Below are 26,697 nucleotides of genomic sequence, written 5' to 3' on the forward strand. Positions count from 1 at the left end.
TCATCCTTTTGTGCAATAAAAATAAAAGTATTGTCCATATCCACAAGCTAAAATATCCAAAGGCCACACAGGTTTGTTTGTTTGTTTGCTTGCTTGCTTGCTTGTTTGTTTGTTTGTTTGTTTGTTTGTTTAAACATGTCCTGCCAGTTGTAACAGGCAAAATTATGGTCTGAATGTTTTGTTGTGCCAGACATATTTGGTTTCCCTAGAGGAGCACCGTATACTTTCTGTAGACAAATATACAATTTTGCTGTGTGTGTGTGTGTGTGTGTGTGTGAGAGAGAGAGAGAGAGAGAGAGAGAGAGAGAGTTACAGACAGAGAGAGAGAGAGGATGTGTGTGAGTGTTAGTAGCAGAATGTACTAAAGGAGACGCCGGCCGCCCACAGCAACCAAGAGAGCTGAATAGCCACTACAATATTCTCCTGAACGATAGGTGTTGCCACTCAGAGAGTACCACCACATAAGCGCTGATATAGCAGGAGAAGAATCTTTTTTTCCTCTTTTCATCTCCCTTTGTATATTTTAATATTTCTCAGCTTCTGGAATGTCATTAAAATGGCTATAAAAACTGACATGATCACACCATAGGATGTGACATCATCTTCGCCATGCTGTGCTGTCCAACAGGGGCTCAGAGGTGAGAAATAAAACCCTACAAGGCTGCCACCTGAACTGTGTAGCATCAGTTTCACCCGCGATAGCTCTGGCAAAACAATCACTCTATAATAGAAAATGGCAACCAGAACCCAGGCCCCAGGAAATCTCTGGGAGAAAAGTCCCACCCCTAGCTGCTCTTTTCCAGAGAGGACAATGCAGGCAAGACAGCAGATCTGAGAACAGACTGCTGCAGGTTGTAAACTCTTAATTTTAAGTGTGGCCAGAATGCCAAACGGCATCAACACCAGCTGCCACTGGAGACAGAGTGCTAAAAATAAAATAGTCCTATTATTCTGCATTTAATGATTGCAACTGTAGGAATGATGTTTCCTACACAGCAGCTGGAATTAAGAGGCGGTTACACTATAAACCAAAGTGTGGGTAACCTACAATAAGGTGCAGACATGCAGCTTACCTGTAGCTGTTGTGAAACACAATCAAACCACCTGAGTTTACCACCACAAACTACTGACAGCTAACATCATCCTCCAGAGAAGGAGAGAGAAGAATCAAAGCAGAGAGCACAACCCACCCAACCACACTTATAATTCAGTGTAATTCATTTCAATGAAATCTCAGCAGAGGGTTGCTGAGCTAATGAACAATCTTTAGGGTGGATTCACTTGATTTGTGTGTGTTGCAGAATGTGGCATGGTGGAAAATTGAGAAAATCCCCCACTAAGCATTGGGTTGGTATTATTTTTCATTTTAATAATCGCATGCTGTGTTTTTGTGTGAGCTGTGAGGTGTGGGCCACAACCATGTGGAGTGGAGATTCTACTCTAGTCCAGCTGCCAGCTCTTTGGAGTGCACTGTTACAGCATGGAAGCCAGTTGACATGAGACATGAGAAAAGTGCACATTTCAAAGGAAATTATTTTTAACCTAACCTGGAAGTTTTTGCTTTTAAAATAATCAAATGACACTGGAGGGAGGACTCGTTTTAATCAGGATTCCTGTGGATTTGCTGTGATAAAATTACTGGAGTGGAGATGCTCGGTGTGCTGAGTTCATGGAGGAATAGCCTACTCTGGAATTAAAAAGTAACCAATGAGAGGAAGTTGGTAAAGACTTCAGCTCTCAAACTTCTGAAGTTTGAGAGCTGAAGTCCCAGGATCTGGTGTGGAAACCTACTCCTTAATAACAGAAGCCCTGATAAGGTGGATGGAAGGCCTTTCTCAGAAAAATGCAAGATTGATATGTGTTTGGCTGCTCTTTCCCTTGACGTACCACTTTTTCCTGTGTGTAGCCAGTCTAACATTTCTAACCATGGCAGCTTTGGGCCTTTGATTGCAGTCCAGAACTTTGTCTTCAGCCACTAGTCTGCTTTAGAGGAAAAATAAATCTTGCGTTACTCCATTTTCAGTGTGTGTGGTGGTTTCCTACTGGTCACTATTAGAACTTAACACATTCTTGTAAGGAGGCTGTGGCGGAGGTGTGGCCCTGGGCGCGGCTGCAGGGAAGGAGTGGTGCAGTGAGCTCAACAGGGTGGTTCTGGAGAGGCAGGTGAGAACACAGTTGATGGAGTTTGGGCTGATGACGGTTTCCTTCTCCTTTTTTGTGAGACGGGAGAGGAGCGGAGGGGAAGTGGGGATCAGCTGAGACGGGAGCTGTCCAGACGGTGGACTGTCAAAACGAATAAAAACTCAGAATAAACGTTGCATCTGGCAGTAACAAACTGTGTTTGTGTGTGTGTGTGTGTGTGTGTGTACGTGGGTGAAGTGCATCTCACAGAGGCCATTTTGTGGCATACATAACATGTGTTCATGCATCATTACAATGACAACAAATCTTTTGATCTTGCTTGCTTACTATGCTTAAAACTGATTCTCAGTCTGGGACTTTATTTATTGTAAACATCACTCTGAGGGGAAAAAATGTGCTGGACTGAATCTCTTTGTGAATTCAGAGTTTAAAAAAGCCCCTGGCTGGGCCTTGGGGGCTTTGGTCTTGGTTGGTGTGTTGCCGGGGTTGTAGGCGGGTGGGTGTATGGGGACCCAGCCCTGGCGCAGGGTGCCGCCGGTGCGTCGAGCCACCTGGGGGGCTCTTCAACTGGTGAGGGAGGTTGTCACATCTTGCAGGAGCTTTCCTCTCTTCAGGAACTCTCTCTGCAGGAGGGGGAGATACAGGAGAGGTGGAGGAAGATCTCAGCCTGGGCGTCTATTGTCTTATGTAGTCTGGAAGATGAGTGGATGATGGGGTGGGTGCAGTTTTCTCTGTGGTGGGGTTGGGTGGACTGTCCCGGGCTCTGTGGGGCCGGGAGGCGCTGCTGCACTGGGCCCAGGCCCATCTGGCGGGTCGCGGAGTATGGGGGTGCCTACTGGGGTCAGCGGGGGAGATGGCCCCAGGGAGGGGTCACTTGCCCCTCCCTTCCTTCCCTCCCCATCTCCAGCTGCCTCCCTCTTCCCGCTCCACCACAACCACCCACACATGCAGGGCCTTGGAGTAAAGGTGTGTCACCAGGGTGCAGAGGAGGCATCCCCCCCTCTGTCCCCTTCAGGCTGCCTCTGCCTCAATTTTATCCCACAACTTAGACATCCACATTACTCACACTCTCATTACACATACATATAGGATCTTGGGGGTGGGCACGAAACACGGAATCCAAATTACCATCAGGGTGTACACCCCACCCCTGGCGTCGTTGCCCACCTCTCAATTTTAAATACACGTAGACATTGAGGGCTGCTATCTGGCAGGTAGCTCCATGCCCTCCTGGGTTTTAAATGCACCCCCCCCCCCCCCCCCTGGCTTCTGCTCTGCGGCTGCTGAGTGACCCCTGGGACTCTCCTCAGCTCTTTCTAGGACAGTGGCGCGGCTACTTTACCAAATTACATGAAGGAACCTTTTGAAAAAAACAAGCGCGTCCATGCTCACAGGTGTACACACGGGTGATCACACACACAAACTACACCCTTTTTGGCTCCTACCTTAAAGCACACTGTGTGCTGTCGATATTACGTGCTGCACAATAATGTTTAAGACTTAGTATTTACTGTCATATTCTCATATATCATTGTGATGTTGTTTATTCTATTACTCTCGTTTTCTTCTGCTTGTTTTCTTTTTTTTTTCTCAACAGGTGATCCAGGTGTTTAAAAAAGTATAAAAACCTCACATCTGAGGTTAATCAAAAAAGATCAACAAAACTATAAAGCATACAGCATGTGTAATGCTTAAACAACGTGATATGATATATCAGGATAACACAAAAAATATTTAATAAACAAACACATAATCAGCCGAAAAAGAACTTTGGTTTGAGGTATCAATGCTTTCTTCTCATCAGCACTCACGTACACTATTTTGAAGTGTCTAGTTGCTCTTTCACTCAGCCGCATTTTTTCGCAGAGAAAAACAGGTGGCTGATTACCACCTGATCACCACCTGTTTTTAACATAGTGGGTGATGAAATTGAGCCCACATCTCCACCTAGTGGACAGAGAAAGAGCTACAGTTTTACATTGTACTACATTTACCCTTCCTCTTGTGTTAGGGTCGGCACTGACCCGTTTTAAATTTTAAATGCATAAAAGAATCACATAAATGTGTTTATTGTATCAAGGCTTTTTGACTTTGTCAGGAACCTCTATTTTTTTTTATATAGAATAGCATTTATTATTTACCAAAGTTTTAAAGATATTTTCTTAATTTGCATGTTTTTTATTCTTTTTTATTCTTTTTTTTTTTTTTTTTTTTTTTTTTTGCCTGTCCCGTTTGGTTCTTTTGCCATCAGAATTATTGTCTAAAGGCGAAGAAAGATGCTCAACCGATTTACTTTACCAAATTGACCATCCCAGTCTTGCCGTGATGGTCTATTTGATTCACCTTTTCTTGTTTCTTTTATTTATTTTTTTATTTTTGCTTGCTAGATACGGGACAGACGTGAATGAGGAAAAGAAAAGGGAGAAAGGAAGGGGGGGAAAAACTGCGGAGAAGAGGGACGGGGATAAAGGGCAAGAAAACAAAAACCAACTAAATAAGCAGACAAAAAATACATATATCAATCACCTGGATCACCTGTTGAGAAAGAAAAAAGAAAACAAGCAGAAGAAAATGAGAGCAATACAATAAACAACATCACAATGATATATGGGAATATAACAGTAAATACTAAATATTAAACATTATTGTGCAGCACGTAATATCGACAGCACACAGTGTGCTTTGAGGTAGGAGCCAAAAAGGGTGTAGTTTGTGGGTGTGATCACCCGTGTGTACACCTGTGAGCATGGACGCGCTTGTTTTTAAAAGGTTCCTTCATGTAATGATCTGCTAGAGGGTATGGGGGGGCCACAGCCCCGTCCTCCAGGGCATGAAGCAGGTATGGAGGAGATCAAGACTCCAGACATCCAGAGGCCCTCAGAACACAAGAGACCAAGGAAAACCAACAGAGGGGCAAACGCGCCACTATCCCAGAGAGAGCTGAGGAGAGTCCCAGATGCGTGGTCACTCAGCAGCCGTGGAGCATTAGCCAGGGGGGGTGGCAGTGACGTGCCCGTGAGCTCCGCCGGCAGCCAGCTGTGCCTGAGTGAACGAGCCCCAGGCCGAGAGGCTGAGGGCACCCCACCCCCGAAGTGGCCCGAGCGAGCCCCAGGCTCCAGGCCCCAATAAGCAGCCAACAAGGGGTGAGCCACAAAGAACCACCAACGCAATAATATCTGAGGGCGTCTGCCACTGGCAGGGGAAGTGGTAGGGGGAGATAGGCCTCCATACCTTTGAGGGCCTGAGATGTCCCCAGAGATGTGGCATCTGATACCCAACCTGACATATAGACACAGACATACAGGCACACACAGATACAAACATCCATTCCCACCCTCATGCTCTCATATGCAATTACTCAACACTCAACCAACGTGGAGACAGACATAGAGATACTGTACACACAGTTACACTCCCCAAGCATACTCTAAGCCCCGGGTCTAGGCCCCTGGAGGGGGAAACTGCACACAGACCCAGGTGGTGTTACCCTTTTCCCTGTGGTGGGGAGAAGCAGACCACCCCGACTCCGCAGCAGCAGAGATGCCCCACACTCCAGACCCCAGTCGGACGGCCAACTCCTCCTCCTGGCCCCCTGCTCCAGCAGGTCGCAGAGAGCGGGGGTGTGAGAAGACTCCAAACCTCCCTCCGCCCGCTCATATGTAGTGTTAATGCATGTGTGTTTTAAGGTGCATTTAAAACCCAGGAGGTAAGCGCATAGCCCCTCCTGATAGCCATCAGTGTCTACGTGTATTTAAAATTTAGAGGTGGGAAACGACGCCAGGGGTGAAGTGTACACCCTGATGGTCTGTGTGTTTTGTTTGCCATTTTTATTCAGTTCCATTTACAGAAGCCCTCTTATTCAGCTACTATTCACACCTATCCAATGTATTCACACCTGGTGCTTTCAGAAAACAATGGAACGTCCAGCTACCCGGGCCCCCTCCCCAGACGGTCAACACTTGCGGCTCCCCCATCACCTCTACCACTCAGTAAAGCTCACAAATTTCTCCATGTGCCTTCACACCTCTTTCCATACTTGAAAGGGATGTAAACAGACTCTCTAAGACACAGGACCCATGCAAAGCAGCTGGGCCAAATTCGGTGCCTCCATCCACCCTGAGGCACTGTGCTGATCAGTTGTCTACAGTGTTCACTGACACCATCAACAACTCACTGGAGACACGTCATGAGTCATGGACCTGAATTTCTGGACAGACGGACGAGTATGCCACAAGCAACTAAAAACCTCATATTGGAAGGGAATCACAGGCTGCAGTCCCCTCACTCTCGGCTGACCTTGACGTGATTTGAACACGCAACCTTCTGATCTGGAGTCAGATGCGCTACCATTGCGCCACAAGGTCCCACAAACCTGCCCCTCTGCTCAAAACTTCTGAAAATCTCTGAGAAGCCAGACCATCTTTCCACACAAGCAATTTTTCTGCAACTGGAGGTTGTTCAACTTGTGAATGCAAAGAGGTTGTGCCAAAGACGCATGTCATTTCAGACCATGCATGTCAACATGCACACGTAGAATCTCTCTTTATACTTGAAAGGTTCTCCTCTTTGAGAAAAGAATACAAATCGAGGTTTGAAGTGCGCTTGCAGTAGTCAATCAAAGGCCTAATATAGTGTCTGTCATTCAGTGCTCACGCTCTGATGAGCTTTGCAAGCCAGCTAGACAAATTCTTAACAATGCATATTTGTTACTGATGCTTGTCAGAGAAAGACAAAGTCCTTGGACAGTGTCTAAAAATAAAAGACCTTCCTCTCACACACACCTGAAAAGTGATTGCTCAGAAGGGAGTGCTTTTGTACGTGATGATCTCCTGTCTCAAACACAAGCTGCTCTGGAGAGGCTCCTTGTGCCGTCTGCACCAAAATGCTATTCATGGGGGTAGGAGACCAGTGCTGTCAGCCTTGAATGAAATCTTACCTGACTCCACCACTTCCCCTGCCGGTGGCGGACTCCCTCAGGTGTCGGTGTGTTGGTGGTTCTTTGTGTCTGGGGGTGGGCGTCCGGGTACACACCGGCTCACTCCTTGGCGGCCGCTTGTCGGGGCCTGGGGCCTGGGGCTCGCTCGGGCCCCTTTGGAGGTGGGGTGCCCCTGGCCTCTCGGCCTAGGGCTCGGTCACTCAGGCGCAGCTGGGGGCCGGCGGAGCTCACGGGCGCGTCACTGCAACTCCCCCTGACTTCTGCTCCGCGGCTGCTGGGCGAGCCCTCATCTGGGACTCTCCTCAGCTCTTACTGGGACAGTGGCGCGGCTGCCCCTCTGTTGGTCTTCCATGGTCTCTTGTGTTCTGGGGGCCTCTGGATGTCTGGAGTTTTGATCTCCTCCATACCCGCTTCACACCCTGGAGGACGGGGCTGTGGCCCCCCCACACTCCCTAGCAGATCATTACATGGAGAAACCTTTGGAATGCAAGCATGCTGATCCACACAGGTATGCACACATGGGTATTCACAGACGCGGACTAAAGCTTTCTTGGCTGCTGCCTCAAAGCACACTGTGCGCTTTCTATCTTGCGTGCTGCACAATATCGTTTATTACTTAGTAAATACTGATATCTATGACTAGCTAGTTTATTGTGATGGTGCTTTGTTTTCTCTATTATTATGTAGCTCTTTGTTGTTTGCTGTCTCCTCTGTTTGTTTTTGTTTGTTTGTTTGTTTTTTTTCTCCATACAGGTGACCCAGGAGTTTGTTTTTTTTTTGTCTCTCTTCCCCCCCCTTCTCACCGTCTCTTCTCCCCTTTGGTTTTCTTTCTTTCTCTCCCCCTCTCTCTCTCATTCATTCCCCCTGTCCTATTTATTAAAAAAAAAAAAAAAAAAAAAAAAAAAATGACAAAGGATGAACTGAAGCTCTGCCATCACGTAATGTCGCATACTGCTGTTTCTGATGTCATTTAGAAAAAAAAAAAAAAAAAAAAAAAAAAAAAAAAAAAGAAATCTTACCTGACTAAACGACCTTACACTTCACACACAATGGTCTCTTCAACGACTGTTAATGGTATTTACCAGAGAAGTGACTTCTGACTAGGGAGTGTTCTGGCATGTGATGATCTCCAAAAGAACCAGCGCTGTTGGAGCAGGGAGCAGGCATCTCTCACCACAGGCCAAAAGGTGCAGGTGAAGTGGAGGAGCTGTGATGGCCGAGAGGTTAAGGCGTTGGATTTGAAATCCAATGGGGTGTTCCCCGCGCAGGTTCAAACCCTGCTCACAGTGAAAATGCGTTATGGGTGATTCTTTTTCTGCTAAGATAAGGTTGCAATTAGTCGGAGGGGCTCATATACAAAAGTTGCAACGGTGCCCAGGAGCATTGAGTGATTGACAGTTCTCCAATCACCGGTTCACACCACTGTACTTACATACTAATCATTCATGTACAAAATGTGCTTGTCTCCAAGGAGAGTCCCTCTTCTTCTCTCCAGGCTTTATAAACAAAAACGGTGGGAGATGTCGATCAGTGGCATGTGCACAGACTTTGAGTCACATATTAATTCAAACAGGCTGCAGTCCTGTCACTCTTGGTTGACCTTGATGTGATTTGAACACGCAAGCTTCTGATCTGGAGTCAGATGCGCTACCATTGCCCCACAAGGTCCCACAAACCTGCCCCTCTGCCCAAAACTTCTGAAAATCTCTGCAAAGCCAATCCATCTTCTTTCCACACAAGACATCAAAATTGTTGCAGGGGGCTACTTGTTATCACTGCTATAGAAAGGCTAGAATGACAAATCTTAATCCTTTCTGGCTACGTTTGGTTTTCAGTTAGGCGGCAGTACCTGGGCCCTGTTTCAGGAAGCCGGTTTAGTGGAAAAACTGAGTAAGTATACCCTGAGTTAACGAAAACTCTGGGTTTTCGGTTTCACAAAGCGAGTTCAGCTGCAGCCTGAGTGAGTCACTATGACGACACACTCCGTGAAGCTAACCTGCCCCCTAGCAGGTTTACTACAACTAACCCTGACTGTCTCCGCCCCTTTGTCGGAAACCTGACAGTAGGAAGTGTCGGACATGGCGTGCCACTTCCTTGAAGAGCCAGTAGATCGTGAAGCCCAAATTCTCCGCAGAGCTCTCCGCCGGGAGAGAGTGATCAGAGCGCGTTTGGACATTTTATCATTTCCTGATGATTTTCTGTGCGAACGTTACCGTTTCTCAGCACAATCTATAAGTTATTTGAATAACATCCTCAGGCCATATATTACGCATGTGACACATCGCGGACATGCTCTCAGTTCTGTACATATTATTTGTATTGCACTTCGGTTTCTTGCAAACGGGAGCTTTCTGTATAATATTGGTGACGCTGAGCACGTTTCCAAGGCTACCGTCTGTCGGGCAGTCAGGAATGTTACAGTTGCACTGAAACGTCTCCTGTACTCGTTTGTGGTGTTCCCCGGTCACAGACCCACAAGATTTATCAAAGAGGGATGCCACAAAATTGCAGGTATCAGGATGACCAAAACTTAATTTATGATGTGGTGATACTTGGACTACTACTTAAATTTTACATTTATTTTCAGGATTCCCAGGCGTGTATAGATGGCACTCACATTCCAGTCATTGCTCCTTTAGTAAATGAAGGAGACTATGTGAACAGGAAGTCTTTCCACAGCATTAATGTACAGGTACATAGTTCCCTGTAGCATTTCAAACTAACAAATTATTTTATCATAGTAATGGATGCTAATTTGTGTTCTCTGCACTGTGAAGATCATATATGATGCTGCCAACATTATCACAAATGTGGAAGCCAAGTGGCCAGGCTCTGTCCATGACTCACAAATATTCCGTGAATGTACACTGAGCACAAAATTTGGACATGGTGAGTTGAGAATACTTTAAAATATATAAAGACCAATTGCTTCAGGGACATTTGAACTGAAGTGTATCCTTCTGTCTTAGGAGAGTTCACTGGCTACTTGCTTGGTGATAGGGGGTATCCATGTTTACCCTATTTGCTTACCCCTTACCCTGACCCTGAACCGGGCCCACAGCAGCGATATAATCTGGCTAATTGCAGGACAAGAGCCAGAATTGAAATGACTATCGGAATGCTTAAGGCCCGGTTCCAGTGCCTGCAAAGACTCAGGGTCACCCCAGAAAGGGCATGTGACATTATTGTGGCATGTGTGATTCTTCACAACATTGCCACAATTAGAGGAGAACACTGTCCTTCTGAACCAAACATCAGCAGTGATCCAAACCATGAACATCCTGACCCTCCCACGGACATACAAGATGGAAGAGCAGTCAGAGACACCATATGTCACAATCATTTCTTTTGACCCATCACCTCAACATGTTGAAAGAAGAATAAACAGATTTTTTGTTCAACTGGCTTTATTGGTCGCCTGTATTTCCTGTACACAAAGTATTAAAAGATGTACACCTCATAAAGTGTCTCTGTTGCTTCCTCCTCTGTAACAGCTGTCAATGTTTCTTCATTATTTTCCTGTAGTAAAGAAATAAACAACATTGCTGTTCTACTGTACACTCATATAATCTGTGGAGTATTACTCACAACTGCATGTTGGTCTGGCTCAACAGGAGGCTGCACCAGATGCAGTACACCATCACCATCAACTGATAGAATATGAGGTTTATACAGGTCACTTATAACTTACAAGGGACCAAATGGCAATTAACAAACATACCAATCACCTTACACTTCATTGTCATTATGCTCTCAAAGACAACCAAGCCTGAGGGAAGGCAAAATCAGTAGGAAAATAACTTCACTACAAAATAATCCATTATGGTAAAGAGTTTATCAAATGAATGAGTCGCACTGCAAAGGTGACTGTGAAGAAAGGATGTATGCACATCATGTATTATTTTGAATTTACCCCCTATGTAGGCACTTGTGTCTTGCGGGGTTATTGACTCAGAGGATGTCCCCGCAGAGATGCCTTCGGCCACAGGGCGCCCACTGTTTTGGCTGAGGGCCAACTGCTCAGCCTCTGTGAGTGGTGGTGGTGGAGGACCCCCACCTGTTTTTCGGGCCTCCGCTTTTTTTCTGTTGGCTATAACGGGCCACATTTGAGCATACAGAGTAAGCAAATATGTACTTGTAATGTGCTCAGATAATTTCAATAAGTGCTTACAGAAAGAAAATTAATGTAGCCTCTAACTGCAATTGATTTACATCGGACAAACAGACCAAGCACTATGGCTCATAATACAATTACACCTTACCTGTTTGGACTATATTTTTATATTTAATTTTTACTTGCTGCCAGGAACGTTTGGGGCCTGTTGGGTTGCACCTGCGCTCACATCACATCACAAAATAAAATGTATAAAATAACAAATAAAATAACATATGATAAAATAACGTGTTAAATGGGTGGAAATCCCTAGATCAATGTTTATATTAACACTCACGCATTGACTCTGTCGGCTATGTTTTGCCATGCATGCTCCCTTTCTTTCGCAGCTGTGGCTGTGTTACTTTTTTCCGCGGAATTTGCGTGTTATCGGCATATGCTGCCATCAGAATTTCGGCCTCAAGCGCTGTAAAATACATTGATCACGCCTTCTTTCCCTCCGTCTCCATGGTGACTCGCTTAATCTGTTCTCCGCTTATCAGGGCTTTATGTATCCTCGTCCGCGCGCTTCACTTGGGGTTAAAGCAACTCCGCGTTGACTGAACTAATTGTTATCAGCCTTTCTGAAACCGAATATTCCGAGTTGGACAGTTCGGGATTACTCAACCCTGCGTATCGTTTTTCACTCTGAGTTTTCTAAACCGGCTTCCTGAAACAGGGCCCTGGTCACTGGTCTCCCGGCAAACACAGCCAGCCATTTGGGTACACCCAAAGCAACACAGTGGTCCAACCGTTTACCGTCACTTTAGCAGCAGGTACACCGTTGCCTCCATTGTTGTTCTTGTGTTGCAAACAGGTGATGTCACGCTGTTGAGGTAACAAAGTGAATGGGCTTTGAAGAAGATGTGGCGAACAGGTTATATTCACTAGGATTTGCTTCTTAGTTAGGCAACTTCTGGGTTTAGTCTGTTTTGTCCAGTTTTTGGAAGGTGAATGGCTTCTTCCTGGAAACCTATCCCAGACTTGTAAGCAAGCCTTTCGGAGCACAGTTGTTTAGTACGTCCTGAAAACAGACGAGCCTAGCAGAGGATGGTTTCGATCCATCGACCTCTGGGTTATGGGCCCAGCACGCTTCCGCTGCGCCACTCTGCTCCACACGTACCACAAGACTAGCGCTGCTTAAAAGTGGGCCTTCAATAACATCTTGCATGAACAAACTGTGGGAATTCTGAAGGTGGACGGTACCCGTTTGAACACTGACTTTTATAAATCTTTGTCACCTCAGCGTTCAATGCTTCAAAGCTTCTTGGACTGCTTGTCAGGTCTCGTGTGCGGCCCAACAGATTTTAAGCTAGGGTCAGCCAACCATTTCCTCGTTAGCTGCTAACTCGAATCACTGAGCTTATTGTGTGAGCCACTGAGTCGCATAGTCACGTAAACGCTTAGACGTGAAAACACTGACACTTGGTGTTGCGTATGTTTACTTCCTAAATAAACCCATGAACTCTCTTCAATGAACCTTATTTTACCTTTAGTTAACTAAAATCGACGTTCTGTTACACGAACACACTCTGCTGATGCACTTCGATGCTCTTAATACTTCCCGCTGATTGTCAATGGTAGTTCTTATCGGTAGAGATGTAATACCGTCTGTAATCACAAGCACCAACATTAGACACGAAATCTGAATGTATCCAACACAGCGGACACAGTGACATTGTCCACAGTGAAAAACTATCCTGGATATGATGAGCTTGCTTCAGAATGCCAAGCCCAGCTCTGAAGCTGCTTTTAGATTTCATTATCATTCAAAACTGTTTGTTTGCTCGGAATGAAAAACTTATACTTGATATTTGAATGTTTTTTTCTTTACAATAATTTTGTGAGTTTCTCTTTGGTGCAGTCTTTACTTCTTTCAACTATGTGTTTACATGTATCTCATGGCATGGTTCTCTGTATACCTGCAGCATGCGAGTGTTTTGTTTGCCATTTTTATTCAGTTCCATTTACAGAAGCCCTCTAATTCAGCTAATATTCACACCTATCCAATGTATTCACACCTGGTGCTTTCAGAAAACAATGGAACGTCCAGCTACCCGGGCCCCCTCCCCAGACGGTCAACACTTGCGGCTCCCCCATCACCTCTACCACTCAGTAAAGCTCACAAATTTCTCCATGTGCCTTCACACCTCTTTCCATACTTGAAAGGGATGTAAACAGACTCTCTAAGACACAGGACCCATGCAAAGCAGCTGGGCCAAATTCGGTGCCTCCATCCACCCTGAGGCACTGTGCTGATCAGTTGTCTACAGTGTTCACTGACACCATCAACAACTCACTGGAGACACGTCATGAGTCATGGACCTGAATTTCTGGACAGACGGACGAGTATGCCACAAGCAACTAAAAACCTCATATTGGAAGGGAATCACAGGCTGCAGTCCCCTCACTCTCGGCTGACCTTGACGTGATTTGAACACGCAACCTTCTGATCTGGAGTAAGATGCGCTACCATTGCGCCACAAGGTCCCACAAACCTGCCCCTCTGCTCAAAACTTCTGAAAATCTCTGAGAAGCCAGACCATCTTTCCACACAAGCAATTTTTCTGCAACTGGAGGTTGTTCAACTTGTGAATGCAAAGAGGTTGTGCCAAAGACGCATGTCATTTCAGACCATGCATGTCAACATGCACACGTAGAATCTCTCTTTATACTTGAAAGGTTCTCCTCTTTGAGAAAAGAATACAAATCGAGGTTTGAAGTGCGCTTGCAGTAGTCAATCAAAGGCCTAATATAGTGTCTGTCATTCAGTGCTCACGCTCTGATGAGCTTTGCAAGCCAGCTAGACAAATTCTTAACAATGCATATTTGTTACTGATGCTTGTCAGAGAAAGACAAAGTCCTTGGACAGTGTCTAAAAATAAAAGACCTTCCTCTCACACACACCTAAAAAGTGATTGCTCAGAAGGGAGTGCTTTTGTACGTGATGATCTCCTGTCTCAAACACAAGCTGCTCTGGAGAGGCTCCTTGTGCCGTCTGCACCAAAATGCTATTCATGGGGGTAGGAGACCAGTGCTGTCAGCCTTGAATGAAATCTTACCTGACTAAACGACCTTACACTTCACACACAATGGTCTCTTCAACGACTGTTAATGGTATTTACCAGAGAAGTGACTTCTGACTAGGGAGTGTTCTGGCATGTGATGATCTCCAAAAGAACCAGCGCTGTTGGAGCAGGGAGCAGGCATCTCTCACCACAGGCCAAAAGGTGCAGGTGAAGTGGAGGAGCTGTGATGGCCGAGAGGTTAAGGCGTTGGATTTGAAATCCAATGGGGTGTTCCCCGCGCAGGTTCAAACCCTGCTCACAGCGAAAATGCGTTACGGGTGCTTCTTTTTCTGCTAAGATAAGGTTGCAATTAGTCGGAGGGGCTCATATACAAAAGTTGCAACGGTGCCCAGGAGCATTGAGTGATTGACAGTTCTCCAATCACCGGTTCACACCACTGTACTTACATACTAATCATTCATGTACAAAATGTGCTTGTCTCCAAGGAGAGTCCCTCTTCTTCTCTCCAGGCTTTATAAACAAAAACGGTGGGAGATGTCGATCAGTGGCATGTGCACAGACTTTGAGTCACATATTAATTCAAACAGGCTGCAGTCGTGTCACTCTTGGTTGACCTTGATGTGATTTGAACACGCAAGCTTCTGATCTGGAGTCAGATGCGCTACCATTGCCCCACAAGGTCCCACAAACCTGCCCCTCTGCCCAAAACTTCTGAAAATCTCTGCAAAGCCAATCCATCTTCTTTCCACACAAGACATCAAAATTGTTGCAGGGGGCTACTTGTTATCACTGCTATAGAAAGGCTAGAATGACAAATCTTAATCCTTTCTGGCTACGTTTGGTTTTCAGTTAGGCGGCAGTACCTGGTCACTGGTCTCCCGGCAAACAGAGCCAGCCATTTGGGTACACCCAAAGCAACACAATGGTCCAACCGTTTACCGTCACTTTAGCAGCAGGTACACCGTTGCCTCCATTGTTGTTCTTGTGTTGCAAACAGGTGATGTCACGCTGTTGAGGTAACAAAGTGAATGGGCTTTGAAGAAGATGTGGCGAACAGGTTATATTCACTAGGATTTGCTTCTTAGTTAGGCAACTTCTGGGTTTAGTCTGTTTTGTCCAATTTTTGGAAGGTGAATGGCTTCTTCCTGGAAACCTATCCCAGACTTGTAAGCAAGCCTTTCGGAGCACAGTTGTTTAGTACGTCCTGAAAACAGACGAGCCTAGCAGAGGATGGTTTCGATCCATCGACCTCTGGGTTATGGGCCCAGCACGCTTCCGCTGCGCCACTCTGCTCCACACGTACCACAAGACTAGCGCTGCTTAAAAGTGGGCCTTCAATAACATCTTGCATGAACAAACTGTGGGAATTCTGAAGGTGGACGGTACCCGTTTGAACACTGACTTTTATAAATCTTTGTCACCTCAGCGTTCAATGCTTCAAAGCTTCTTGGACTGCTTGTCAGGTCTCGTGTGCGGCCCAACAGATTTTAAGCTAGGGTCAGCCAACCATTTCCTCGTTAGCTGCTAACTCGAATCACTGAGCTTATTGTGTGAGCCACTGAGTCGCATAGTCACGTAAACGCTTAGACGTGAAAACACTGACACTTGGTGTTGCGTATGTTTACTTCCTAAATAAACCCATGAACTCTCTTCAATGAACCTTATTTTACCTTTAGTTAACTAAAATCGACGTTCTGTTACACGAACACACTCTGCTGATGCACTTCGATGCTCTTAATACTTCCCGCTGATTGTCAATGGTAGTTCTCATCGGTAGAGATGTAATACCGTCTGTAATCACAAGCACCGACATTAGACACGAAATCTGAATGTATCCAACACAGCGGACACAGTGACATTGTCCACAGTGAAAAACTATCCTGGATATGATGAGCTTGCTTCAGAATGCCAAGCCCAGCTCTGAAGCTGCTTTTAGATTTCATTATCATTCAAAACTGTTTGTTTGCTCGGAATGAAAAACTTATACTTGATATTTGAATGTTTTTTTCTTTACAATAATTTTGTGAGTTTCTCTTTGGTGCAGTCTTTACTTCTTTCAACTATGTGTTTACATGTATCACATGGCATTGCTCTCTGTATACCTGCAGCATGTGGGTGTTTTGTTTGCCATTTTTATTCAGTTCCATTTACAGAAGCCCTCTAATTCAGCTACTATTCACACCTATCCAATGTATTCACACCTGGTGCTTTCAGAAAACAATGGAACGTCCAGCTACCCGGGCCCCCTCCCCAGACGGTCAATACTTGCGGCTCCCCCATCACCTCTACCACTCAGTAAAGCTCACAAATTTCTCCATGTGCCTTCACACCTCTTTCCATACTTGAAAGGGATGTAAACAGACTCTCTAAGACACAGGACCCATGCAAAGCAGCTGGGCCAAATTCGGTGCCTCCATCCACCCTGAGGCACTGTGCTGATCAGTTGTCTACAGTGTTCACTGACACCATCAACAACTCACTGGAGACACGTCATGAGTCATGGACCTGAATTTCTGGACAGATGGACGAGTATGCCACAAGCAACTAAAAACCTCATATTGGAAGGGAATCACAGGCTGCAGTCCCCTCACTCTCGGCTGACCTTGACGTGATTTGAACACGCAACCTTCTGATCTGGAGTCAGATGCGCTACCATTGCGCCACAAGGTCCCACAAACCTGCCCCTCTGCTCAAAACTTCTGAAAATCTCTGAGAAGCCAGACCATCTTTCCACACAAGCAATTTTTCTGCAACTGGAGGTTGTTCAACTTGTGAATGCAAAGAGGTTGTGCCAAAGACGCATGTCATTTCAGACCATGCATGTCAACATGCACACGTAGAATCTCTCTTTATACTTGAAAGGTTCTCCTCTTTGAGAAAAGAATACAAATCGAGGTTTGAAGTGCGCTTGCAGTAGTCAATCAAAGGCCTAATATAGTGTCTGTCATTCAGTGCTCACGCTCTGATGAGCTTTGCAAGCCAGCTAGACAAATTCTTAACAATGCATATTTGTTACTGATGCTTGTCAGAGAAAGACAAAGTCCTTGGACAGTGTCTAAAAATAAAAGACCTTCCTCTCACACACACCTAAAAAGTGATTGCTCAGAAGGGAGTGCTTTTGTACGTGATGATCTCCTGTCTCAAACACAAGCTGCTCTGGAGAGGCTCCTTGTGCCGTCTGCACCAAAATGCTATTCATGGGGGTAGGAGACCAGTGCTGTCAGCCTTGAATGAAATCTTACCTGACTAAACGACCTTACACTTCACACACAATGGTCTCTTCAACGACTGTTAATGGTATTTACCAGAGAAGTGACTTCTGACTAGGGAGTGTTCTGGCATGTGATGATCTCCAAAAGAACCAGCGCTGTTGGAGCAGGGAGCAGGCATCTCTCACCACAGGCCAAAAGGTGCAGGTGAAGTGGAGGAGCTGTGATGGCCGAGAGGTTAAGGCGTTGGATTTGAAATCCAATGGGGGGTTCCCCGCGCAGGTTCAAACCCTGCTCACAGCGAAAATGCGTTATGGGTGCTTCTTTTTCTGCTAAGATAAGGTTGCAATTAGTCGGAGGGGCTCATATACAAAAGTTGCAACGGTGCCCAGGAGCATTGAGTGATTGACAGTTCTCCAATCACCGGTTCACACCACTGTACTTACATACTAATCATTCATGTACAAAATGTGCTTGTCTCCAAGGAGAGTCCCACTTCTTCTCTCCAGGCTTTATAAACAAAAACGGTGGGAGATGTCGATCAGTGGCATGTGCACAGACTTTGAGTCACATATTAATTCAAACAGGCTGCAGTCCTGTCACTCTTGGTTGACCTTGATGTGATTTGAACACGCAAGCTTCTGATCTGGAGTCAGATGCGCTACCATTGCCCCACAAGGTCCCACAAACCTGCCCCTCTGCCCAAAACTTCTGAAAATCTCTGCAAAGCCAATCCATCTTCTTTCCACACAAGACATCAAAATTGTTGCAGGGGGCTACTTGTTATCACTGCTATAGAAAGGCTAGAATGACAAATCTTAATCCTTTCTGGCTACGTTTGGTTTTCAGTTAGGCGGCAGTACCTGGTCACTGGTCTCCCGGCAAACAGAGCCAGCCATTTGGGTACACCCAAAGCAACACAGTGGTCCAACCGTTTACCGTCACTTTAGCAGCAGGTACACCGTTGCCTCCATTGTTGTTCTTGTGTTGCAAACAGGTGATGTCACGCTGTTGAGGTAACAAAGTGAATGGGCTTTGAAGAAGATGTGGCGAACAGGTTATATTCACTAGGATTTGCTTCTTAGTTAGGCAACTTCTGGGTTTAGTCTGTTTTGTCCAATTTTTGGAAGGTGAATGGCTTCTTCCTGGAAACCTATCCCAGACTTGTAAGCAAGCCTTTCGGAGCACAGTTGTTTAGTACGTCCTGAAAACAGACGAGCCTAGCAGAGGATGGTTTCAATCCATCGACCTCTGGGTTATGGGCCCAGCACGCTTCCGCTGCGCCACTCTGCTCCACACGTACCACAAGACTAGCGCTGCTTAAAAGTGGGCCTTCAATAACATCTTGCATGAACAAACTGTGGGAATTCTGAAGGTGGACGGTACCCGTTTGAACACTGACTTTTATAAATCTTTGTCACCTCAGCGTTCAATGCTTCAAAGCTTCTTGGACTGCTTGTCAGGTCTCGTGTGCGGCCCAACAGATTTTAAGCTAGGGTCAGCCAACCATTTCCTCGTTAGCTGCTAACTCGAATCACTGAGCTTATTGTGTGAGCCACTGAGTCGCATAGTCACGTAAACGCTTAGACGTGAAAACACTGACACTTGGTGTTGCGTATGTTTACTTCCTAAATAAACCCATGAACTCTCTTCAATGAACCTTATTTTACCTTTAGTTAACTAAAATCGACGTTCTGTTACACGAACACACTCTGCTGATGCACTTCGATGCTCTTAATACTTCCCGCTGATTGTCAATGGTAGTTCTTATCGGTAGAGATGTAATACCGTCTGTAATCACAAGCACCGACATTAGACACGAAATCTGAATGTATCCAACACAGCGGACACAGTGACATTGTCCACAGTGAAAAACTATCCTGGATATGATGAGCTTGCTTCAGAATGCCAAGCCCAGCTCTGAAGCTGCTTTTAGATTTCATTATCATTCAAAACTGTTTGTTTGCTCGGAATGAAAAACTTATACTTGATATTTGAATGTTTTTTTCTTTACAATAATTTTGTGAGTTTCTCTTTGGTGCAGTCTTTACTTCTTTCAACTATGTGTTTACATGTATCTCATGGCATGGTTCTCTGTATACCTGCAGCATGCGAGTGTTTTGTTTGCCATTTTTATTCAGTTCCATTTACAGAAGCCCTCTAATTCAGCTACTATTCACACCTATCCAATGTATTCACACCTGGTGCTTTCAGAAAACAATGGAACGTCCAGCTACCCGGGCCCCCTCCCCAGACGGTCAACACTTGCGGCTCCCCCATCACCTCTACCACTCAGTAAAGCTCACAAATTTCTCCATGTGCCTTCACACCTCTTTCCATACTTGAAAGGGATGTAAACAGACTCTCTAAGACACAGGACCCATGCAAAGCAGCTGGGCCAAATTCGGTGCCTCCATCCACCCTGAGGTACTGTGCTGATCAGTTGTCTACAGTGTTCACTGACACCATCAACAACTCACTGGAGACACGTCATGAGTCATGGACCTGAATTTCTGGACAGACGGACGAGTATGCCACAAGCAACTAAAAACCTCATATTGGAAGGGAATCACAGGCTGCAGTCCCCTCACTCTCGGCTGACCTTGACGTGATTTGAACACGCAACCTTCTGATCTGGAGTCAGATGCGCTACCATTGCGCCACAAGGTCCCACAAACCTGCCCCTCTGCTCAAAACTTCTGAAAATCTCTGAGAAGCCAGACCATCTTTCCACACAAGCAATTTTTCTGCAACTGGAGGTTGTTCAACTTGTGAATGCAAAGAGGTTGTGCCAAAGACGCATGTCATTTCAGACCATGCATGTCAACATGCACACGTAGAATCTCTCTTTATACTTGAAAGGTTCTCCTCTTTGAGAAAAGAATACAAATCGAGGTTTGAAGTGCGCTTGCAGTAGTCAATCAAAGGCCTAATATAGTGTCTGTCATTCAGTGCTCACGCTCTGATGAGCTTTGCAAGCCAGCTAGACAAATTCTTAACAATGCATATTTGTTACTGATGCTTGTCAGAGAAAGACAAAGTCCTTGGACAGTGTCTAAAAATAAAAGACCTTCCTCTCACACACACCTAAAAAGTGATTGCTCAGAAGGGAGTGCTTTTGTACGTGATGATCTCCTGTCTCAAACACAAGCTGCTCTGGAGAGGCTCCTTGTGCCGTCTGCACCAAAATGCTATTCATGGGGGTAGGAGACCAGTGCTGTCAGCCTTGAATGAAATCTTACCTGACTAAACGACCTTACACTTCACACACAATGGTCTCTTCAACGACTGTTAATGGTATTTACCAGAGAAGTGACTTCTGACTAGGGAGTGTTCTGGCATGTGATGATCTCCAAAAGAACCAGCGCTGTTGGAGCAGGGAGCAGGCATCTCTCACCACAGGCCAAAAGGTGCAGGTGAAGTGGAGGAGCTGTGATGGCCGAGAGGTTAAGGTGTTGGATTTGAAATCCAATGGGGTGTTCCCCGCGCAGGTTCAAACCCTGCTCACAGCGAAAATGCGTTACGGGTGCTTCTTTTTCTGCTAAGATAAGGTTGCAATTAGTCGGAGGGGCTCATATACAAAAGTTGCAACGGTGCCCAGGAGCATTGAGTGATTGACAGTTCTCCAATCACCGGTTCACACCACTGTACTTACATACTAATCATTCATGTACAAAATGTGCTTGTCTCCAAGGAGAGTCCCTCTTCTTCTCTCCAGGCTTTATAAACAAAAACGGTGGGAGATGTCGATCAGTGGCATGTGCACAGACTTTGAGTCACATATTAATTCAAACAGGCTGCAGTCCTGTCACTCTTGGTTGACCTTGATGTGATTTGAACACGCAAGCTTCTGATCTGGAGTCAGATGCGCTACCATTGCCCCACAAGGTCCCACAAACCTGCCCCTCTGCCCAAAACTTCTGAAAATCTCTGCAAAGCCAATCCATCTTCTTTCCACACAAGACATCAAAATTGTTGCAGGGGGCTACTTGTTATCACTGCTATAGAAAGGCTAGAATGACAAATCTTAATCCTTTCTGGCTACGTTTGGTTTTCAGTTAGGCGGCAGTACCTGGTCACTGGTCTCCCGGCAAACAGAGCCAGCCATTTGGGTACACCCAAAGCAACACAGTGGTCCAACCGTTTACCGTCACTTTAGCAGCAGGTACACCGTTGCCTCCATTGTTGTTCTTGTGTTGCAAACAGGTGATGTCACGCTGTTGAGGTAACAAAGTGAATGGGCTTTGAAGAAGATGTGGCGAACAGGTTATATTCACTAGGATTTGCTTCTTAGTTAGGCAACTTCTGGGTTTAGTCTGTTTTGTCCAATTTTTGGAAGGTGAATGGCTTCTTCCTGGAAACCTATCCCAGACTTGTAAGCAAGCCTTTCGGAGCACAGTTGTTTAGTACTTCCTGAAAACAGACGAGCCTAGCAGAGGATGGTTTCGATCCATCGACCTCTGGGTTATGGGCCCAGCACGCTTCCGCTGCGCCACTCTGCTCCACACGTACCACAAGACTAGCGCTGCTTAAAAGTGGGCCTTCAATAACATCTTGCATGAACAAACTGTGGGAATTCTGAAGGTGGACGGTACCCGTTTGAACACTGACTTTTATAAATCTTTGTCACCTCAGCGTTCAATGCTTCAAAGCTTCTTGGACTGCTTGTCAGGTCTCGTGTGCGGCCCAACAGATTTTAAGCTAGGGTCAGCCAACCATTTCCTCGTTAGCTGCTAACTCGAATCACTGAGCTTATTGTGTGAGCCACTGAGTCGCATAGTCACGTAAACGCTTAGACGTGAAAACACTGACACTTGGTGTTGCGTATGTTTACTTCCTAAATAAACCCATGAACTCTCTTCAATGAACCTTATTTTACCTTTAGTTAACTAAAATCGACGTTCTGTTACACGAACACACTCTGCTGATGCACTTCGATGCTCTTAATACTTCCCGCTGATTGTCAATGGTAGTTCTTATCGGTAGAGATGTAATACCGTCTGTAATCACAAGCACCGACATTAGACACGAAATCTGAATGTATCCAACACAGCGGACACAGTGACATTGTCCACAGTGAAAAACTATCCTGGATATGATGAGCTTGCTTCAGAATGCCAAGCCCAGCTCTGAAGCTGCTTTTAGATTTCATTATCATTCAAAACTGTTTGTTTGCTCGGAATGAAAAACTTATACTTGATATTTGAATGTTTTTTTCTTTACAATAATTTTGTGAGTTTCTCTTTGGTGCAGTCTTTACTTCTTTCAACTATGTGTTTACATGTATCTCATGGCATGGTTCTCTGTATACCTGCAGCATGCGAGTGTTTTGTTTGCCATTTTTATTCAGTTCCATTTACAGAAGCCCTCTAATTCAGCTACTATTCACACCTATCCAATGTATTCACACCTGGTGCTTTCAGAAAACAATGGAACGTCCAGCTACCCGGGCCCCCTCCCCAGACGGTCAACACTTGCGGCTCCCCCATCACCTCTACCACTCAGTAAAGCTCACAAATTTCTCCATGTGCCTTCACACCTCTTTCCATACTTGAAAGGGATGTAAACAGACTCTCTAAGACACAGGACCCATGCAAAGCAGCTGGGCCAAATTCGGTGCCTCCATCCACCCTGAGGTACTGTGCTGATCAGTTGTCTACAGTGTTCACTGACACCATCAACAACTCACTGGAGACACGTCATGAGTCATGGACCTGAATTTCTGGACAGACGGACGAGTATGCCACAAGCAACTAAAAACCTCATATTGGAAGGGAATCACAGGCTGCAGTCCCCTCACTCTCGGCTGACCTTGACGTGATTTGAACACGCAACCTTCTGATCTGGAGTCAGATGCGCTACCATTGCGCCACAAGGTCCCACAAACCTGCCCCTCTGCTCAAAACTTCTGAAAATCTCTGAGAAGCCAGACCATCTTTCCACACAAGCAATTTTTCTGCAACTGGAGGTTGTTCAACTTGTGAATGCAAAGAGGTTGTGCCAAAGACGCATGTCATTTCAGACCATGCATGTCAACATGCACACGTAGAATCTCTCTTTATACTTGAAAGGTTCTCCTCTTTGAGAAAAGAATACAAATCGAGGTTTGAAGTGCGCTTGCAGTAGTCAATCAAAGGCCTAATATAGTGTCTGTCATTCAGTGCTCACGCTCTGATGAGCTTTGCAAGCCAGCTAGACAAATTCTTAACAATGCATATTTGTTACTGATGCTTGTCAGAGAAAGACAAAGTCCTTGGACAGTGTCTAAAAATAAAAGACCTTCCTCTCACACACACCTAAAAAGTGATTGCTCAGAAGGGAGTGCTTTTGTACGTGATGATCTCCTGTCTCAAACACAAGCTGCTCTGGAGAGGCTCCTTGTGCCGTCTGCACCAAAATGCTATTCATGGGGGTAGGAGACCAGTGCTGTCAGCCTTGAATGAAATCTTACCTGACTAAACGACCTTACACTTCACACACAATGGTCTCTTCAACGACTGTTAATGGTATTTACCAGAGAAGTGACTTCTGACTAGGGAGTGTTCTGGCATGTGATGATCTCCAAAAGAACCAGCGCTGTTGGAGCAGGGAGCAGGCATCTCTCACCACAGGCCAAAAGGTGCAGGTGAAGTGGAGGAGCTGTGATGGCCGAGAGGTTAAGGTGTTGGATTTGAAATCCAATGGGGTGTTCCCCGCGCAGGTTCAAACCCTGCTCACAGCGAAAATGCGTTACGGGTGCTTCTTTTTCTGCTAAGATAAGGTTGCAATTAGTCGGAGGGGCTCATATACAAAAGTTGCAACGGTGCCCAGGAGCATTGAGTGATTGACAGTTCTCCAATCACCGGTTCACACCACTGTACTTACATACTAATCATTCATGTACAAAATGTGCTTGTCTCCAAGGAGAGTCCCTCTTCTTCTCTCCAGGCTTTATAAACAAAAACGGTGGGAGATGTCGATCAGTGGCATGTGCACAGACTTTGAGTCACATATTAATTCAAACAGGCTGCAGTCCTGTCACTCTTGGTTGACCTTGATGTGATTTGAACACGCAAGCTTCTGATCTGGAGTCAGATGCGCTACCATTGCCCCACAAGGTCCCACAAACCTGCCCCTCTGCCCAAAACTTCTGAAAATCTCTGCAAAGCCAATCCATCTTCTTTCCACACAAGACATCAAAATTGTTGCAGGGGGCTACTTGTTATCACTGCTATAGAAAGGCTAGAATGACAAATCTTAATCCTTTCTGGCTACGTTTGGTTTTCAGTTAGGCGGCAGTACCTGGTCACTGGTCTCCCGGCAAACAGAGCCAGCCATTTGGGTACACCCAAAGCAACACAGTGGTCCAACCGTTTACCGTCACTTTAGCAGCAGGTACACCGTTGCCTCCATTGTTGTTCTTGTGTTGCAAACAGGTGATGTCACGCTGTTGAGGTAACAAAGTGAATGGGCTTTGAAGAAGATGTGGCGAACAGGTTATATTCACTAGGATTTGCTTCTTAGTTAGGCAACTTCTGGGTTTAGTCTGTTTTGTCCAATTTTTGGAAGGTGAATGGCTTCTTCCTGGAAACCTATCCCAGACTTGTAAGCAAGCCTTTCGGAGCACAGTTGTTTAGTACTTCCTGAAAACAGACGAGCCTAGCAGAGGATGGTTTCGATCCATCGACCTCTGGGTTATGGGCCCAGCACGCTTCCGCTGCGCCACTCTGCTCCACACGTACCACAAGACTAGCGCTGCTTAAAAGTGGGCCTTCAATAACATCTTGCATGAACAAACTGTGGGAATTCTGAAGGTGGACGGTACCCGTTTGAACACTGACTTTTATAAATCTTTGTCACCTCAGCGTTCAATGCTTCAAAGCTTCTTGGACTGCTTGTCAGGTCTCGTGTGCGGCCCAACAGATTTTAAGCTAGGGTCAGCCAACCATTTCCTCGTTAGCTGCTAACTCGAATCACTGAGCTTATTGTGTGAGCCACTGAGTCGCATAGTCACGTAAACGCTTAGACGTGAAAACACTGACACTTGGTGTTGCGTATGTTTACTTCCTAAATAAACCCATGAACTCTCTTCAATGAACCTTATTTTACCTTTAGTTAACTAAAATCGACGTTCTGTTACACGAACACACTCTGCTGATGCACTTCGATGCTCTTAATACTTCCCGCTGATTGTCAATGGTAGTTCTCATCGGTAGAGATGTAATACCGTCTGTAATCACAAGCACCGACATTAGACATGAAATCTGAATGTATCCAACACAGCGGACACAGTGACATTGTCCACAGTGAAAAACTATCCTGGATATGATGAGCTTGCTTCAGAATGCCAAGCCCAGCTCTGAAGCTGCTTTTAGATTTCATTATCATTCAAAACTGTTTGTTTGCTCGGAATGAAAAACTTATACTTGATATTTGAATGTTTTTTTCTTTACAATAATTTTGTGAGTTTCTCTTTGGTGCAGTCTTTACTTCTTTCAACTATGTGTTTACATGTATCACATGGCATTGCTCTCTGTATACCTGCAGCATGTGGGTGTTTTGTTTGCCATTTTTATTCAGTTCCATTTACAGAAGCCCTCTAATTCAGCTACTATTCACACCTATCCAATGTAGTCACACCTGGTGCTTTCAGAAAACAATGGAACGTCCAGCTACCCGGGCCCCCTCCCCAGACGGTCAACACTTGCGGCTCCCCCATCACCTCTACCACTCAGTAAAGCTCACAAATTTCTCCATGTGCCTTCACACCTCTTTCCATACTTGAAAGGGATGTAAACAGACTCTCTAAGAGACAGGACCCATGCAAAGCAGCTGGGCCAAATTCGGTGCCTCCATCCACCCTGAGGTACTGTGCTGATCAGTTGTCTACAGTGTTCACTGACACCATCAACAACTCACTGGAGACACGTCATGAGTCATGGACCTGAATTTCTGGACAGACGGACGAGTATGCCACAAGCAACTAAAAACCTCATATTGGAAGGGAATCACAGGCTGCAGTCCCCTCGCTCTCGGCTGACCTTGACGTGATTTGAACACGCAACCTTCTGATCTGGAGTCAGATGCGCTACCATTGCGCCACAAGGTCCTACAAACCTGCCCCTCTGCTCAAAACTTCTGAAAATCTCTGAGAAGCCAGACCATCTTTCCACACAAGCAATTTTTCTGCAACTGGAGGTTGTTCAACTTGTGAATGCAAAGAGGTTGTGCCAAAGACGCATGTCATTT

General features: G+C 45.6%; 1 long non-coding RNA gene and 15 other non-coding genes across 16 annotated transcripts; 6 read left to right on the top strand and 10 right to left on the bottom strand.

The window, feature by feature from the left end:
* Positions 1–6,434: 6,434 nt before the first annotated feature.
* trnaw-cca (transfer RNA tryptophan (anticodon CCA)) lies at positions 6,435–6,506 on the bottom strand. Its single transcript has one exon. It is a non-coding gene; the product is annotated as a tRNA-Trp (tRNA).
* Positions 6,507–8,284: 1,778 nt separating this feature from the next.
* Positions 8,285–8,367, top strand: trnas-uga (transfer RNA serine (anticodon UGA)). The gene has a single exon. It is a non-coding gene; the product is annotated as a tRNA-Ser (tRNA).
* Positions 8,368–8,994: 627 nt separating this feature from the next.
* LOC147301595 (uncharacterized) lies at positions 8,995–10,483 on the top strand. The gene is made up of 3 exons (XR_015127156.1): positions 8,995–9,770; positions 9,856–9,967; positions 10,048–10,483. It is a non-coding gene; the product is annotated as an uncharacterized LOC147301595 (long non-coding RNA).
* A 1,789-nt stretch (positions 10,484–12,272) lies between these two features.
* On the bottom strand, positions 12,273–12,344 carry trnam-cau (transfer RNA methionine (anticodon CAU)). Its single transcript has one exon. It is a non-coding gene; the product is annotated as a tRNA-Met (tRNA).
* A 1,305-nt stretch (positions 12,345–13,649) lies between these two features.
* Positions 13,650–13,721, bottom strand: trnaw-cca (transfer RNA tryptophan (anticodon CCA)). The gene has a single exon. It is a non-coding gene; the product is annotated as a tRNA-Trp (tRNA).
* Positions 13,722–14,480: 759 nt separating this feature from the next.
* trnas-uga (transfer RNA serine (anticodon UGA)) lies at positions 14,481–14,563 on the top strand. Its single transcript has one exon. It is a non-coding gene; the product is annotated as a tRNA-Ser (tRNA).
* A 918-nt stretch (positions 14,564–15,481) lies between these two features.
* On the bottom strand, positions 15,482–15,553 carry trnam-cau (transfer RNA methionine (anticodon CAU)). Its single transcript has one exon. It is a non-coding gene; the product is annotated as a tRNA-Met (tRNA).
* Positions 15,554–16,858: 1,305 nt separating this feature from the next.
* Positions 16,859–16,930, bottom strand: trnaw-cca (transfer RNA tryptophan (anticodon CCA)). The gene has a single exon. It is a non-coding gene; the product is annotated as a tRNA-Trp (tRNA).
* A 759-nt stretch (positions 16,931–17,689) lies between these two features.
* Positions 17,690–17,772, top strand: trnas-uga (transfer RNA serine (anticodon UGA)). The gene has a single exon. It is a non-coding gene; the product is annotated as a tRNA-Ser (tRNA).
* Positions 17,773–20,067: 2,295 nt separating this feature from the next.
* On the bottom strand, positions 20,068–20,139 carry trnaw-cca (transfer RNA tryptophan (anticodon CCA)). Its single transcript has one exon. It is a non-coding gene; the product is annotated as a tRNA-Trp (tRNA).
* Positions 20,140–20,898: 759 nt separating this feature from the next.
* trnas-uga (transfer RNA serine (anticodon UGA)) lies at positions 20,899–20,981 on the top strand. The gene has a single exon. It is a non-coding gene; the product is annotated as a tRNA-Ser (tRNA).
* Positions 20,982–21,899: 918 nt separating this feature from the next.
* On the bottom strand, positions 21,900–21,971 carry trnam-cau (transfer RNA methionine (anticodon CAU)). Its single transcript has one exon. It is a non-coding gene; the product is annotated as a tRNA-Met (tRNA).
* Positions 21,972–23,276: 1,305 nt separating this feature from the next.
* On the bottom strand, positions 23,277–23,348 carry trnaw-cca (transfer RNA tryptophan (anticodon CCA)). The gene has a single exon. It is a non-coding gene; the product is annotated as a tRNA-Trp (tRNA).
* Positions 23,349–24,107: 759 nt separating this feature from the next.
* On the top strand, positions 24,108–24,190 carry trnas-uga (transfer RNA serine (anticodon UGA)). The gene has a single exon. It is a non-coding gene; the product is annotated as a tRNA-Ser (tRNA).
* A 918-nt stretch (positions 24,191–25,108) lies between these two features.
* Positions 25,109–25,180, bottom strand: trnam-cau (transfer RNA methionine (anticodon CAU)). The gene has a single exon. It is a non-coding gene; the product is annotated as a tRNA-Met (tRNA).
* A 1,305-nt stretch (positions 25,181–26,485) lies between these two features.
* trnaw-cca (transfer RNA tryptophan (anticodon CCA)) lies at positions 26,486–26,557 on the bottom strand. The gene has a single exon. It is a non-coding gene; the product is annotated as a tRNA-Trp (tRNA).
* Between the last annotated feature and the right edge of the window lie 140 nt (positions 26,558–26,697).

This window comes from Aulonocara sp. 'chitande type north' Nkhata Bay, linkage group LG23 (assembly GCF_057382095.1).
Source record: "Aulonocara sp. 'chitande type north' Nkhata Bay isolate Kocher_YH1m ecotype deep benthic linkage group LG23, A_spYH_male_GT1.1, whole genome shotgun sequence".
NCBI lineage: Eukaryota > Metazoa > Chordata > Actinopteri > Cichliformes > Cichlidae > Aulonocara > Aulonocara sp. 'chitande type north' Nkhata Bay.